Genomic DNA, 16,937 nt, shown 5'->3' with positions numbered 1-16,937 from the left:
TTAAGAAAACTCAAGCACATCCAGCCATACCTACAAAAACATACTTCTTGCTTGGAACAGTGAGCATGTCAGGAATAACAGTGCTTAAAACACAACCAGAAATTCAGAGAAATTAATAAAAAATATTCCATTAATTTATGTGAGCTTTTCATAAATCTTCAGCATGTTTTAGCTGCAAATCACCTAACAGAGTTTTAACCAGCACCTTCTTCATGGACATAAAACTACAGCTTCTTTTTTAAAGTAAAGAACCTTCCCCTTGATTCCCTGTTTGGGGGCAGTGAGGATGTTGGGTGCTGCAGCAGCCCAGCCTGTGTGGTCCACTTGTCTCCTGCTTTCATTTCACCATTGTTCAGCACATCTATTTGGAGCAGAATTAAAGTGTTTGCTCTCGAAGTGAACCCAGAGGAATGCAGCAGGATTCCTCTCTGAGCAGTGACTGTATAGTGCCTTATGCTGTTTTTATCTATTTCCTCCCATAACTTCTATATCAAATTTATTTGATTTTAACTTCCCAAAGAGTTAGGGATGTGGCAGGGTGATCTGTGGGTGTTCATTTGTGATAGAAGGCGTTCTAGACAAATTCTTTTCCAGATGTAATTCCTTCATTTCAGAACACTGTTTTCCATCTATCGTTTGTTTCTCCTCAGCTTCTTTCACTAAGGTTTTTCCTTCCAGTCTCCCAATCAACCAGACTACCTCTAGCTCATGGTTAAAAACCAAAACATTGTATTTTTCCTTCTTATTATCTTTTCATTGTTTTCACTGTTCTGTCCTTTGAATTATGGGTTTAAAGAAAATGCTGTAATCTGAAAAAGTTATTTTAAATTTTTGGAGGATCCGTCTTCTTGTTTACATACCTCATTGCAATTCCTGTCTGCCTTATGAGCTGCCTGTACTGGATATACAACAGCACACCACTGATTTCGTGGATCCTGCAGAAAAGTTTGTTTGCTTAGGCTACTTTGTTGCAGCTGAATTCATTTATCAAAGCGAAATGCTAACCGAGAGATTAACATTTGTTAAGAGTTTCCTGGGCCTGACTGGTAAAATGATTAAGGCAAAGAAAAGATGTTTCATGATGCTACAGAAAATGCAAATCTTCATTTTAGCAGATCTAGGATCTAAAGCTGAAATGAAATAACATTTTAAATGGCCAAATTGAATGAACTGAAAAATGCACCATCCGGAAAACATTCCATCTGACTCCAATTGACATCTTAACTAAATAATTTTAGTAAACAAATCAGAAACAAAATTGAAAAGAAACAGATTGAAAGGGATTGAAAATATCTCTATGAAAGCTGAATCCCATAGTTTCGTGAGTTACAGCTGATATCAGAGAAAAGCCTTAATTACTAAGCAAATCTCTCATACTCATCAAATGACTGGAAGGTCTTTAATGCTGGCAAAATAACTCCTGATCTTCCCCAGTCAACTTGCACATTGCCAGAGAAGGGTGATGTTTTCCATGTTTAGGCTATTCTGCAGTTATTTCACTGTCACTTTGATTTTTCTAATCCACTGATGAACAAACTACTTTTCAAATATTATGATTTTAAAATCATTTCTAGTTAAAGAAACAAAGACAACACTAACTTTGACATCCCAGTGAAGCTTTCTATGATTGCAATGAATTCTTAAAAAATCTCACTGACTGTCTTCATTTCCCAGTGCCAGCATCATGTCAATGTGCAACCAGGGACAGCTATGTCTCCTTATAGCAGGGTCTTCCACTGCATTTGGTGTGTTTGGTCATGTAGTCTGTGTTCATGAAATAATCTTGATTCGTTTCCCACTAGCTAAAGCAATTTTCTGCAACATGTTCCATCTTTGCAACATTTCAATACCTTATTTGAAAATCAGGTACTATTGACTGCAGGCTGGCAGGTAATCTGTTTACAGTTTTAACTGCCTTTCTCGTGAAACTGGCAACAACTTTTGCTGTTGCAGGTGAGATTCTTTACCATTTATAACATCTTTTATAAGTTTTCTTCAGAAATGAAAAGGGACCTTTCTCTCAGTTCCTAAACTGTTCATCTCTGCCTTGACAATTCATATTCCCTTTATATATATTCATGTAAAAGCTGATGCCTGATGAGAAGGGTGGATAATTGTATTTGGCAGGGCATGATGGCTGGTGTTATGCATCTGGTTTTCACCTGGGATAGTGTATACCGTTTAGGGCTTTTTCTTTCCTGAAATTAATGGATGTAGTTGAGTCACTTCATATAAATTTCTTTCTAGCTCACCTGTAAACATTTTAGACCAAAAGCCAACTCTGAGGTTTGTTATAAGATTGCAAAGGCCTGATCCATTGGTACTGAAATGGAAAAGTATTTCATCATTGCCACGTGGAAGCCCCCTAAAAGCTTTTGTCAAACAGCATGTTTTTCCTCTGAAGAAAATTCTAGTCAGATCTTCTGGGAACAGTGACCAGCCCTGCATCTTCGTGGGAAAAGCAAGAGTCACTGGTGTGCATGTCCCACAGTACAGGTGCATCCTACACCTGCAGCTGCACCTACACCATGGCTGCCACAGCTGGCATCATTCCACACTGGAACTGGCCCCTGCAGTGTGAGGCTCATTCCTGGTGGGAATTGCAGCAAAGGTTGATAACGAAGCTTTGGAGTTAAGTTGTGCACTGGTCCAGAGGGAGAGTGAAGGAGCACAGGAGGAATAAAGAACAGTTTTTTAATAGAAGGGTTTGGCTGCTCCCTTCAACATCAAGCGTAATGCAATATGTTCTGCTCTCAACTGCTTTAGTAGTCCAATACATCAAACCTATCAACCTTTGCTTTTACTGGAGCTCTTTGCTAGAATTATTCTCTTTAATTTATTTTTAATGCTTGATCACTGAGAAGGATGAAAAGAACAAGTTCACAGTCTCTCACTACCTTCCTCAATGAAGCCTATGAAGGTTTTTCCCATTTTTATGCTTTAAAAATTACTTAATAAATCTTTATAGGCTGAGGAACAGTAAAAGCTCTAGCTCTCTTTTAGGCAGAAAACCCCCCCATATGTAAGGATAAATTATTGAGTTTAATACACCTCACTTCTCACCCTAAATAACCTTAGCACATGATTCAGAGAAATGCTGGAATAAAAATCAGTGGAGACACATTATATTATTACATACAATTTGTCAGATATATTTAAACATCTTTATGCTTTCCACATGATTATGTAAAAAGTACTTTCAAGGGAAGAAACTTTATGAAAGGAATACATGGAAGTGGTAATCAAGAAAACAGTGTCAAAATTATAGTTCTACTTTGAGTTGGTGGCGAACTGATTTAGTGCAAACACAAACTTCTTTCAATTTATCCTATGTATGACAAAGTGAATTTTTAAATAAGATATGAAGATGATAATGTACCAAAGAAATGGCAATATTTTGCAGCAACTTCTACAGATTAAAAGGTTGACTGCAATATGCGTTGCTAGAGGATAATAATTAAAAATGAAATACTTACAAAAAATTTACAGTAACTTATATTTGGATTAAGCAAACATCCCTCTATTTTAAGTGCAAAGACAAAATCGTGGTAAAACCATGTAATACCTGCTGAAATAGTCATGATTTCTGGGATTATTAATATATGTGGTCTCATTTTAATGGTTTTAACTAATTTTAACTACTAAGTGGCTTTTTGAAAGGCTTTTTCAATAGATTTTGGTAAACAAGATAAAGTAGACAATGCCTCGGTTTTTCAGGCACTTTTAGCTTCAATGACAATCAGAAAAAAGCTGCAGTTAATTTCTACACACTCCTTCACTGATGATACCATTCCTCCTTCTTCCTGAGAGAGCATGTGTATTTACACAGTCACATCCAATTGCATACAGCCTATGGTTTTGTTCTGGGTTTTTTTTTCCTCTTTGGAAAGAAAATGGGGCCAGGAATTCAGTGCTGTTAAGCCCACTTTCTCCTCTGCTCATCACTTGCCAGACAAACTTCTACTGGTCAAAACCCCTGACTAAGGGGACGTAAGGTGATTTTCAGATCCCTGGCTGAAAGTTTCTGTTTGAAAACAAAAAGTATCTTGGCCAGGGGACTAAAGGCAAGTAAGCAAATCTTTTTAAGTAACATTTGGGGAGGTCAAAGGAGAAGTCTGGAAGTCACTTCTTACATTAAGGATCACTGCCTTTAGAAAATCCATAAAAAGACTTTGAGGCAGGGAATAGAACTCCAAATAGCACCTTATTCTCCAGATGACAGGCATAAAAGTATGGTCTGACATAAAAGTATTTTCCTAAGATGAGGAAAAAAGCCTCTGCCAGAGAATCAACCGCGTACCTAAAAACCTCAAAGCACAGCTAGAAATAAATTGACAGTACAATCATTGATTTTGATATAGAATCCATATTCTATCTACACCTTTACAGGTAAGCAGAGTTAAAAAAATATTTCTGATAGAAAATCAACAATACTACTGGGTTTTGCAGGAAAATATTTCCGTAACTTTCTCCAAAGGAAATAACGGAAATAAAACACTTCTATACAACTAAAACAAATATGTTTGAACATTTCAAAGAAGAACCATAAATTCTGGACTTGAGGCTTGATTAATTTGCCTAAATTTTGGCAACATAGGCCTGAACACAGTGCTTGTGTAGTACCTGCAGTTTAAGCAAGATTTGCTCTGCTGTCTCCACTGTCCTTAGACATCCAGGTTTAGACAACTGAACAGAGCCCTTTTCTCTTGTCCTATTTGATGACTAAAACAACAATTGAAAAGTCTCAAAACGTCTTATAAAATCAGAGTTCAAAATTTTAACTCAGTGGTAGAAAATAAGTACTTTGCATTGGTACTGATTTTTTACTGTAGTCAGCTGAGATCTGCAATATTGAAAGATTGTAGATTAACCATAACAATATTCTTTAATTAAGATACTTGGACAGTAAGGACCAGGCTAAATAAATATGTTTACAGCAGGAAAATCTCTCTTACTATCAAACATTCTATAAAGACATTGCATGAATACATCTGCATCTACTTGTCTAGGCTGCCATGTTTTTCTTCCTCCTGAAGAAGTAAACTGTTCAGATTACTTTAAAGAAATTTTTCTCCTTAGTTACCCCAAATTGAAAACATCTTTTCTAGTAAATGCAACAACCAAGGGATTTACTGCAAATTTCAGAGGACATAAAAATGTCAATAATTAAACACTGCAAGAACAGGAATTTTGAATGAAAATAAGTCACAAAGCTTGCTGCTGTCTATCTTCAAAGTATTTTAAAATTAATTTCCAATAAACTTGGAGGAGTTGTTATTTTTATCCTTCATTTTTAAAATGAGTGCAGAAGATCCATAAAAAAGATGACTTTTTTTTTACCCAAAGAAACACCAGAGTTCCAGGAATAATTTATTTGTGCTTATTTACACCTATTTGATAACTCACAGATTCGTGTGGGTGAGTGTAGGATTACTCTACAATATTGATTCAATTTATTCACATTAGAAATGCATTGCTTTCTTCGTTGGTCAATATGCATTCTCCTGAAACTTCAGATTTTATTATTTGATGAATTCTCTGAGCATCTTAGTGTTCTCAAATCCAGGAGTATTGCAAACTAATAAAACAAATGCTTGCCTCAGGTTTTGTTATCAGGATCAAATATTGAAGATATTTGAATACCATTCAAATCTCTTCGAGGTATTGAAATCATAAAGTAAAGTACAGCCTCCTGACATTTTCACTGGTTTGTTCATTTAGTGTCTTCATTGTGACTTTTGAAATAAGACAGATTTGGACATGTTCAACTAAAATTCACTGTCAGCTTCTTGAATCGTGCAGAGTAATACACTTCACTGGCTTATCATGACTATTCTAAAATATGTCTTCTTATTCCTTTTAATTCTGGAAATAGATCTTTCCTTACTAGTCACCAGTGAGAAGCACTACTTCAAGACAGTATGCCAAGAATAATGCAATAAACCTGCAATAAAAAGATATGTTAGAAATAAAAGGAGATATGGCAACAAAAATGCCAAATTGACTCTTGCCTGTAACAGTAAATGTAAAACATGGGTAAGTGTTCTTCATTTCAATAGCAATCAATCATAAATACACAGACATGGATCATTAGCATTTGCAAACAAACATCGCCTCTTTTCCAAGAGCTGAGAACCTCAAGTGCAGTGAATGATGCTTTTCATATTCCAAATCAATATATTTTTATATTTGCTTTGTATTTTCTTTCAAAATAAATTAGGACTTCAATACAATTAAAATTGTTCTTTAAAATATTTTACATAAAGGTGCAGGCTCAGTCACACAATCTGATATTTCCGTCTGCTCCTGTAATTGTTCCTTTAAGTCTCAAAGTTAAAAGAGAAGATAACAATCCAATATATATTTTATCAGCAATGAATTGGTCACAAGACTTTTTTAATCATACAGTCGAGAGGAAATCACAGCAGAGACCACTTCATTTTCATATACATATGGACCATTAAATGTTCTTGGCAGTTACTGAATGTTACTGGAAAGCCTGAATTAAAAATATCTTCTGCTGTAACCTGCAAGCATTAGGAGATGGTCTGCAACATTAGACAAGTTGGTGAACACCCCCTCATTCTATTTCCTTCTGGGAATTACGAAATGAACTACAGCCAGCTGACTTTTCCACTGTTCTGTCTCTTCAGTGTTCTCCTTGGGTCTTTTAAAATATGTGTGTCTCATATTCAAGCAAAATTCAGTTGTATTTCCTGAGCTTCATGTTTCCATGTGATTAGGTATCTCTGGAGGCTTTTTTCTTATTTAGTCAGTAGTAAATTGGGTAGTATTTAGGTTTTCCAAATTCAGTCTACACTACTTATCTCTAGCATTAAACTAAGAAGTAATGTTGGCCGCTTTGTTATTCAGTCAAGATTTCTGCCTGGGGAGAAAAAGCTTCCACCTTCACCCTCCAAACAAGAAAGAGGCATAGTCTGGGTCCACCAGCGTACAGCAGTATCCTTGGGGCTCTGCTGCTGCTTAGGGATCAGGAAACTGCCCAAACATACTCTCCAACTCATCTGAGATCAAGCAGGGTGCCAGGGTGCTGCTATGCCCCCTGTCTTGGAAGGGACATGTGGTGTGTCCGTACACGCCTCGGGGAGCAGGAACTGCGTGGTAGCAGAGGCACATCAGACAGCACACCAGAATGTCCAGGGTGTTATCAGCAGAAACCCACCATGGGCATCATTATTGACCAGTTTGTCACTACATGGAGCGCTCAAAGGGTTTTTCTCTCCTGTCACTTGCTGCAGTATAAACCAGGATGAATCCTGTGGCACGTAGTCAATTTAGGCTGAAATTAACCTGGAACAACTGCCTATATCCAGCCTCTTTATGTATATTGAGAGATAGGGCTTTGTTGCTGTAATTACATTTTTTTAAAGATGTGAGTTGCATAAATCTCATAAGCATTTCCTCTGCCTATAATGGCTGTAATCTGCAGTTCAAGAAGATTCCTAATTAATATTAATTCCCACCCTGCGCACAGTATGTTTTGGCAAGTAATTAGGTCTGAAGGGATGGCCAAACACACTGATCTTCAAATTTCGAACAATTTAATTACAGGCTTGTTTTCTGCATGGAGCTGCATAAGCTATGAGTTTAGTAGAAAGCATCAGTGTGGTCCTGTTTCTGAGGCTGCCTCTGGAGCAGAGGGGGCTCTGCAGGGGGAGGGAGCACAGGCGTTCTCCCCAAAACCACTGTATTTCAGTGAAATCCAAACTATCAGCTTAAGTGAGTGACTACCTGGAGGCTGCTCTGTCAGAAGACTATCTTAAATTTTAAAGGAGTTCATCAACAAAGAAGCTGCCTTTGTCACAGATTTGCACAGTAATTTTGCATGACTCTGCACATGAGACATTACCCTCTTTGCTCTTCTAGAAATTCTACCCTTTCTTAGACATTTTTAGTGGTTTTTTCTCAGTATTTTCTATTTATTAAGCTAGGCTGGCTAATGCTGAAGCCACCTTTAAGCACAAGTTACTGTTCTAGATAAGGAGGAAACCTGCCCTGTTCCAACCTGTAACTCATGAGAAGTTTCTTTGATGCCGGGTAATGGGACCTTCACTGGTAGGGGGAGCTCTGAACCCTTCACCCACTCTCTTTAACAAGTTCTAAAGAAATTATGAACATTAATATCAGTAAAATAGCTGTTACATATCTCACACCAATTTTCAGAGACACAAGAGACTCCAAATTGGCTCTGCCCAGTCAAAAGCGCCAAAACAAAGTGATCAATGTACCAGAATAGGATTGCTAACTTGTCAGTTAAGTTATGACTTAAGTGATAGAGAGTGATAATACAGGCAAATGGCTAAATGTAATAATAAGTAACAAATGCATCATAAATTATTAAATGTGTTTGCACAGGTGCTTGCAAACTCTTTACTTATAACCTAACTATAATTATGGTGGATATGAGCCAAGATTTGCACCTGCTGGAATTGCTTAATATAAACAAAATGAACCAGAACATCTTACTGGGGTGGTCATGATTAAAGATCAAGAGAGGAAAAAAAATAGAATCATATTCCTATAATGCATTGGTATTTCCTCACAGGATACTCTCTGCACTGCCAAGCACACTTGCATACTTTGATAGCAAAGTTAGAGTTACCTGACTCTTATATAGCCAGGACAAGTAGAATACAAATAAGGCACTGTTAAATACTGTGCTAAACTGGCTTCCGTTTCCAATAGCTGCAGTAACTTAAATGAGCAAGGACTCAAAACAGATACCAGAGGTTTCTGATTGATTATGGTCTTCCTACTGCTAAAAAATTATTTCAACGAGTTATACCTTTTTGATTTCCTGAACTTTCTGTGAACTTGAAATCAACATTTCCTTTGCATAAGAGAAAAATAGCAGCCTACAGTGCTTGCTGCTAATCCTGCTGTGCATCTTTTGTGGCTTAAACTGTTCTTATTTGGAAAAGCCTATGTTCACTACATTCAGTAGATAATTTGTTCCTAAAGGTAAATTGCAATTTTTGACATAATATTCCTGATGATTGTGATTAGCCTAGATAAAAATGTAAAGCATAAACTACCGGACACTGAAAATGTTGAAAAAAATGATCAGAAAAAGTGCAACACGAGTTCATGCTTCTCAGATACTTTGTGAAGAGGGGACGAAAGTAGCAGTTTCATCCCTCCTTCTTTCCCTCTCTCTCCTCCTTGTTTCCTCTCTCCATTTCTTCCTTGCTTTGCCTTTCTTACTGGCAAACATGAGTAAGGATGAGTTACAGCAAATTAAAATTAATTTTCTGACACCTTTTCTGCTTTGTAAGATGCTTCTAATAAGCCATTTTCTCTTACAAACTTTGCTGACACTTATTTATTGATATTTACTGATTTGCCATTTCTAAATGTAAGGCCTCATTCATCAAAACACAGGGAGAGGCATAATTTTAATTAAACAGTTGAGTTTAAATCCAAAGCAGACAGCAAAATGTCAAATGCATCTCTCTGTGTTGCATTCTCCAGTGGATTACATGAAATGCACTGAGAGATAATGCTAAAACAGGGTAATGCCTGAGAGAAGTCACTGCTTCCAACTCATTCCCAATTTTGGGCTCCTTTATGGACTATACAACTTATTATACAGCTTGGAAATAGTCTCAAGTCGTCAAAGAAGTGAAATATTACAACACAGACAGAGAATCAGCGTTCTTGGCAATATTTTAAGTGCATGTGTGAAAATTAGTACCTTTGAATATCAAGATGGAACAAATGGAAACTATAAGGAAAAAAGTAATATCCTTTAAAAGGCTTTTACTAGTCCTTACTAGCAAGGTCCAGAGTGACATCAGTGTTATGTTGACTTGACAGATACAGGTACACTGTGTATACAATAAATGCTCACTTGACAATAGCAAAAAGTCTTCTTGCTTGAGTTGTCCTTTTTCGGACAGGACGCTCTTCCCTCAAAATTAAATAACTGAAGTAACGCTGGATCTCCTCTGATAGCATTACTAAAATTAATGTACCTCTTTTCTGTATATGATGAAATTCACATACACTGGGGGCATATGATCATCAGTTATACATAACCAACATGAAAATGAAAAAATATCAGAAAAATATTAATAGCTCTAAAATGAAGGATGAATACATAAAGAAAGGTTTTCAACTGTAACATTCAAATAAGCTTTCTGATATGGCAGAAACTGTATTTGACATTATACAAAAAGACTGGGAAGCCATTTGTAAATTTTATATTAATACTGCAGAGATTGTTCTTTATTAAAAGCAGGAAAGAAGAGCGGATTAGCAATTCCACATGGGATGCTATTAAAGAAAAAAAAAGACAGGACAAGTTAAATCTATTCAATACATTAAGGGCAGAAAAGTAAATAAAGAAAAAAAAGAAATATATAAATGAAGATAAAGCAGTAAAAGATCAGCCAAAAAAAGATAAAAGAGGCTCTGTTGATAGACACTGAGAGCAGAAACAGCAGCACTAAAGGAAGACATTAGAACATATTATCAAACTGTTTAAAAACTTATGGAAGATTTAAGCCATAACAAGTAAAGTGCAATAAAGAGTAATGACTGGTAAAAAAGAATTCCACCTTATTATAGAGGAACATCTAAGAAAGGCAGAACACTTCTGAAGCACTGCAAGAAAAAAACACCTTATTTTTCCAATGAAAGACAGCAGAACTTGATGCCTGTCTTGAAGTAATCAAATATTCGTGACCTTAAAGTAGCCGCTGAAAGACAAAGAATGTTAAATTAACACACACAGTTCAAGTCACTATAGCACAGATATGAGGAAATGAAATGGACAATAGGATATTTGGAGATGTCCCTATGGTTTAATGGGAAGCAGAAATAATACAATTTGCTCTTGTTTCCATGGAAAGCCTTCAGTGCAGTCAACTTATTGTTTTTAAGTTGCCATTCATACCAGATACAGGAAACATGGCAACATTTGCTCTAATTGATCTTGTGCAGACAAGACCTTCCTACTGCAAAGCATCATAGAACAAAGTACAAGATGGTAGATGTGTCTTCTCCTATACTGCATGGGGATTGATTTAATGATGGATTATCATGCCAAGTAGCACCACCCTTCGAAATCTCTTGGATAGTGCTTCAAAATACTAAGCAGAAGTACACCATGAAGTAGATGCAGCTGGGAGGGGATGAACCTTGGTGACAAATACTGCATCTTCTTCACCCCCACCTTCACTAAAGTCCACTGGAGTGGATTCTGTTACTTGGTCTTTACTGGGGAAATGGTTATTTCAATACAAATGCAGACAGCAGAGATGTAAGGGTTTGCTGCCAAAATCTGTCTCCTAACTAAATCAGTTGAAAATATATCATGAAAGGGCTGTCTTACACTTATGCCAAACAGGCCCTACAATTAATAAATTAGAGATAGGCAATGCCACAGATGATACATTATCTACACAGAATTTTCTCTATTTAGAAACTGAAGTTTTACAAACTTGCATAACCGCATTTAAAATGCAAAATAAATGCATGCTTGATATAAGTTATGACCAATAAACTCAGTATTTCCCACAAAAATTACTGTGCAGAATTGCATGGTTAAAAAATCACTGAAATCAAGGGCAAGAGCTCTCAAATACCATGCAGAGTCCTAGAAAAATAATGCACTCATCCTGTGCAAATGGCACAGCTAGAAGTACAGGTGTCTGTGAAGGCTATTTAAAGTATTGACTTAATGAATTAGAAATGAAGAAGCCTTAAAATAAGTGCAGATAATGGAAACAGTACAAATTGGATGGAGGAAGAGAGGGGCCATAGATCTATTTTTCATGATTCTCTAGTAACAGGGAGAATCAAACAAAAACATCTGCAGTAGCCCCAGGTTTGGCTCCAAAGGGCTGAATCCATGACACAGTCATGGTTGACGGGATCCTCTTACAGAAATGAACCAGATAGGATGTGGCTGACGCACATTATTTGATTTCCACTTTATGACCTTACCAACATGTTTAGTGGGCAGCATGAAAAAGGGTTACAAATATAGGAGAAGAGAAAAATTGCATGAGGAAGCTGAACCAAGACCTTTCTTCATTTAATTTTAGCTCAAGCAAAATAGTTACTTAAACGTGCCAATTAAGCGTTAGTTCCAGATCAAGCAAAAAAATAACAAATAAACTGATTTTTATATGGTCTTGATCCCTTAATTGTCAGTGAAATATTCTTTCATACAGAAGAATGAGTTTCAAACAGACTCATTTCAATTAAAATTTTCTCCCTCTCTGAACATTGTAGTACAAAAATAAAATCTTAAAAAGATAGTCATGTCCAAAGACTGCTTTAAAAAAAGGGGAAAAAAGTTGATTCCAAAAACTAGTTAGATTCCCATATTTCTCATTAAATATTTCTAGTGTTCACAAATAAATAAAAATTTCTGTAGTATCATTTTCCAAAAATTTAATTCTTATTTTATGGAAGGCTTTAAATAAATTCATTTAAAATTACTTTGTGATTAATTTTGGGGGGAGGGCAGTTAAAAAAGAAAGAACGTTACTGGTCTAAATTACATTTTCAAAGAAAAGTTCAGCTCATGCCTAAATGTCCAAAAGAGCTCAATTTGAACATGTAAAAGGAAAAATTATCAGATGTTGTCACAAGCATCATATGGAAGCAGGTTGAATCTTAGCTTTTTTGAAAATGTGGCTCCATCTGTGGATACTAGAATTTTACTCTGAGGAATTTACAGGTTAATGTACCTTTAACACTAAAGAAATTCACAGTCTTTCCCTTGATAACAATATTCAAGGTGTGAAGGCCCTGAACCCCACTCCAAAGTAACTTTTGGTTTCCTTATATTTAGTTCATTTCTTTTAAAATCCAGGACAGGTTACTTATTCTTTAACTCTTAACCCATTTTTCTATTGCATTGTTTGTACTGTAGGTCATCTCTTTAACTACTCACAGAGATTTCAGCTAACCCATTCTATTTGATCCTGGCATCCTGAGCAGATTTATAATGCAAATTGTGTCTCAGAAAGTATACAGATGTACAGAACGTGTTGTCAGCAGTTTCTTGTAAAATTGATAAGACTGTATAATTTTGCCTATTGATGTAAAGCTTAGTTTGAGAGATTAAAGAGCACTTCCAGATGTTTAGTAAATCAGGATGTCCTATAAACATTTTTGTTTATCTGGGACACATTTTCAAAGTCACAAGGGGGAAGTAAGGAACCCAGCTCCCACTGAAAATCAAATATCACCCCCTTTATTACGAAAGCTGACATATTTCCTTTACAAATGATAACGTTCTTCTGTGGAGGGAGGGATTATGGAAAAAAATGCATGGAAGAGCATTTAATAACACAGTTACAATTGTGATGTCTTACAGATATAAAGTATAACAAGACAAGTTTGTAGGAGGAGGTAGTATTTTCCACTAGCTCATCAGATACACTGGGAGGAAAAAAATTAACAAGCTTTCAGGCACACAAGAGTTTCTTCTTATCTTGAACAGAAGAGGCAAAACAAATTTGGAAGTGCAAACCACCTGTGACAACTTTTTGTCCTAAATCTATGTATGTGCAAGCACATTGTGCCCTTGTGATAGGACTATTAAGATCAAATATTCTTATACAACCTAAGAGAAGACTATAGGTTTGGGTCTCAGCAAGAATCTTTCCACCAACTGTGGTGCCTGGGTTGATGTCACCTTGGTCCCTGTGTTTGGACTTGAGTTCTTAAGGCTACCACTCGCCAGTTCTTCAGTCTCCCAGTGACAGATTTATGATTTCCCAAGACTTAAACTCAGAGATGGGTCTCCTCTGCCGATGAGCTCTGGTAGCTCAAACTGAAGTAAGGGCCAGTCCAACTTGAGAATCCAAGTAAAAGTCAATAAGAATTAGAGACAACAAGCAACAAGAAATAATTCTGCTCCTGTGGGATCTTCTGAGCCTGCTGTGATAGGAGGTTTGCGGTTGGATGCTGGATGAGGGAACCAGAGCAGCAGCGACAGTGTACAGGCAGATGGGAATAGCACAATATCTAACGGATTACTTCGGGAAGACTGGGCTTGGGTCAGTTTAAGCCAAGTCTAGTTTATTGCCTAGAACTGCCTCATCCAGCATCTAAACTGCATATTCTTTTCATGACAGCCTGTTAGCACCTACCAAGCATAAGCTCAAATGAAGGCCAAAGCTGACAACTATAGCAAGGCCAGATTTGAGAATGAACGTAACATAAATGCAGGGTTTTGGAAGGGAAAAAAAAACAGGTGCCTACACAACTTGCCAAGTTTCTATAAAGAAGACCTTAACTTCATTTCAAAAGTACAGCTACATCTCATTTATCCGCTGTTGCTCACCTTGCTCCTACCTTTGTCTCTCAGTAGAGTGAGCAGATATTCACGAGGTTGGATCTCTTGTATCTATGCCCGTGTTTCATCCACCTCTATACACATGAGCCAGGGTGACATACGGCTCTTTAGGCAAACTGGGTATCAGTTACACACACAAAACCCAAATGTTATTTCCCTGGCTTCAGTGGAGTTACACACCAAATTATTTCAGCATCACAGTACAGCTTTAGTGATAAAGAAATCACATCAAAGCAGGCATACTTTGCTCCCAATTTATTCTTTTTTCTATATCTAGTTGGCATTTTCTCATTAGAAATGCCAATCAATTGCTCATACATTTACTTGCATTCTTTCGTTATGAAACTTTTGCATTGACTTATTCTGAGCAAAGATAAGTCTTGAAAAACTTCAACTCTTCTTATTTGAAGCCCCAAATCACGAGCTGAAAGTTTATTTAGAGTTCCAGTTCATACAGCTCCAAGACATACATGGTTATGACTTTGTAATTCCATTACCCTAGTAATGGTACTGAATATCATGAAGCTTTATATACCTCTTTTTTGACAGTTAGTTCCTGAATCCTAAATGTTCATGTAATTTTGTAGTTTGTGTTTACTAAATTTTAAAGCCAGATGGGACCTGTTAGATCATACATTCTACCTTTCTGCCTAATGCCAGTCACATCAAAGTGTAGAGTTCAAATTCCTGCACCTTGCCCTCTCAGATCCTAGATACCATCATGAAACTTCCAAATATGAAGAACTCACCACAAATATTAGGAAGCTGCTTCAGTGGTTATTCAGGTTTCATGTTAAAAACATGCCACTTACTTCCAGTTTGAACTTTAAAAACCTCAGCCTCCATTCAATTTATCTTCCTAGAGCTTTACAAGCTTTTTTAAGAGACCTTTTTATTAGGTTGCTTGTCTATTTCGGAGGACTGAGGGGGCATCTGATTTCTATTTCATTTTGTTCTATCCGTTACACTTTGTTTAGGCGGATTACTGGTTCTGCATTTCAGTCTTTAATAAGAGTTTGTTACCTGACAGAGTTTAGTTTCAGCGCTATGTCCTTTCTCTTTTAGATGCAGTAACAACGTTTGTTAATTAGTTTTCAAAACAAAACAACAAAACAACAACAAAAAAGCCTTCAGAGTAAATAGCTTAAAAAATAGATTAATAGGATCATAATCTCCAGAGGAATTTTCTTTCCTGTCAGAGCTAAGCATATTCACTTCCAATACTTCATAATCCAGGTCATGAAGCTCCACAGAGAACAGAGGAGCCAGTGCTGGTTGCACCACAAAGGTAACTAGAATCAGAGTATGCTTTATCACTCCCCAAAGACCCAGGCTATTCTGCTCCAACTTGCGGATCATTACACATATTTTATTAATTATTTATTTAATTATTTTAAAGTTTTTCCAGTGAAAGAGAAGTTCTCTTGGGTGTATGTGCCTTCACCACTCACACGTTTGCACTACAAGGAATATGACCCTGGCAGCGGTAAAGCAGAAGGTGTGTTACCAGAGTGCAACTCTCGAGACCTCGGGACACTGTTTTTGGATCCCGGTGGGGCACAGGAGGGGGGCTCAGGCAGGGAATGCCCGCAGAGAAAACATCGGCAGAAGTACGCATCTAACCACCATTAGCAGGCAGCAGGATGAGGATGACGGGGTTCAGGCAGCTCCAAAAGCAGGTGCACCGAACCCGTCCCCACACACCTCCGAGGGATCCCAAACCAGCCGCGGCTCCCCCGCGGCACCTCAGGCGGTGACGGGGCGGCCAAGGGCGCCCCCCAGCGCGCGTGGCCGGCGCCGCAGGCGGTGACCGCCCCGCCGGGGCGCTCCGGGGCGAACCCGCCGCTCAGGGCACCGGCACCGGCACCTCGCACCGCCGGGGCGGCCGCCGCGCCCCCGCCGAGCCGCGCCCGGCAGAAACACCTGTCCGGCTGCCGGGCGGCCACCGCGCCCGCCGCTCCTCCCGGCGGCCGCCACGGGGAGCAGAGCCCAGCCCGCCCGCGGGGCTCGGCGCTCCGGGTGCGGGACGGGCGGCGGCGGCAGCGGCAGCTCCCGGGGCGCTCCCCCGCCCGCCCGGGGTGTTCCGCCGGGGCGGGCGCGGCGGCCGCACCTGAGGGCACTGAGCATGCGCGCGGCGCCGGGCACGCCGCGATTGGGAGCGCGGAGCCAGAGTGGGACGGAGCCGCTGGGAGCCGCTCCATGGGAGTTGATGCCGCCGCTGCCGCCGCCTCGGACCCCGCGCCCTGCGAGGATCCAGCTCCCGCCGGGGACTCCCGTCGGCCGCGCGGTGTCCTCAGCGGAGCCGCGGGCTGCCCGGAGCCGGGCATGACCGGGCGGGCGGCGGGGGCCAGCCGTGCCCCGCTGCCCCCTCGGCGGGGGCCGGGCGGAGGCGGTGCCGCCGCGCTCCTTCCCGCGCCGGGCGGGCGGCGCCCGGCCGTGCCCTGAGTCGCGGCGGCGGCGGCGGGGGACGCGGGCGGCTCGGCGGCGGCGGAGCGGCCGCGGGACCGGCGGCGGGGCGCGATGAGGGCGGCGGGGCGGCGGCGGCGGGGCGGCGGGGCGGGGCGGGGGCTCCGCCGGGCTCCCTAGGGCGCCGGCGCCC

The sequence above is a fragment of the Lepidothrix coronata genome, unplaced genomic scaffold (genome assembly GCF_001604755.1).
Source record: "Lepidothrix coronata isolate B3197 unplaced genomic scaffold, Lepidothrix_coronata-1.0 Scaffold145, whole genome shotgun sequence".
NCBI classification, from domain to species: Eukaryota; Metazoa; Chordata; class Aves; order Passeriformes; family Pipridae; genus Lepidothrix; species Lepidothrix coronata.
The sequence above is the reverse complement of the archived record's forward strand: the minus strand, read 5'-3'. Positions refer to the sequence as shown.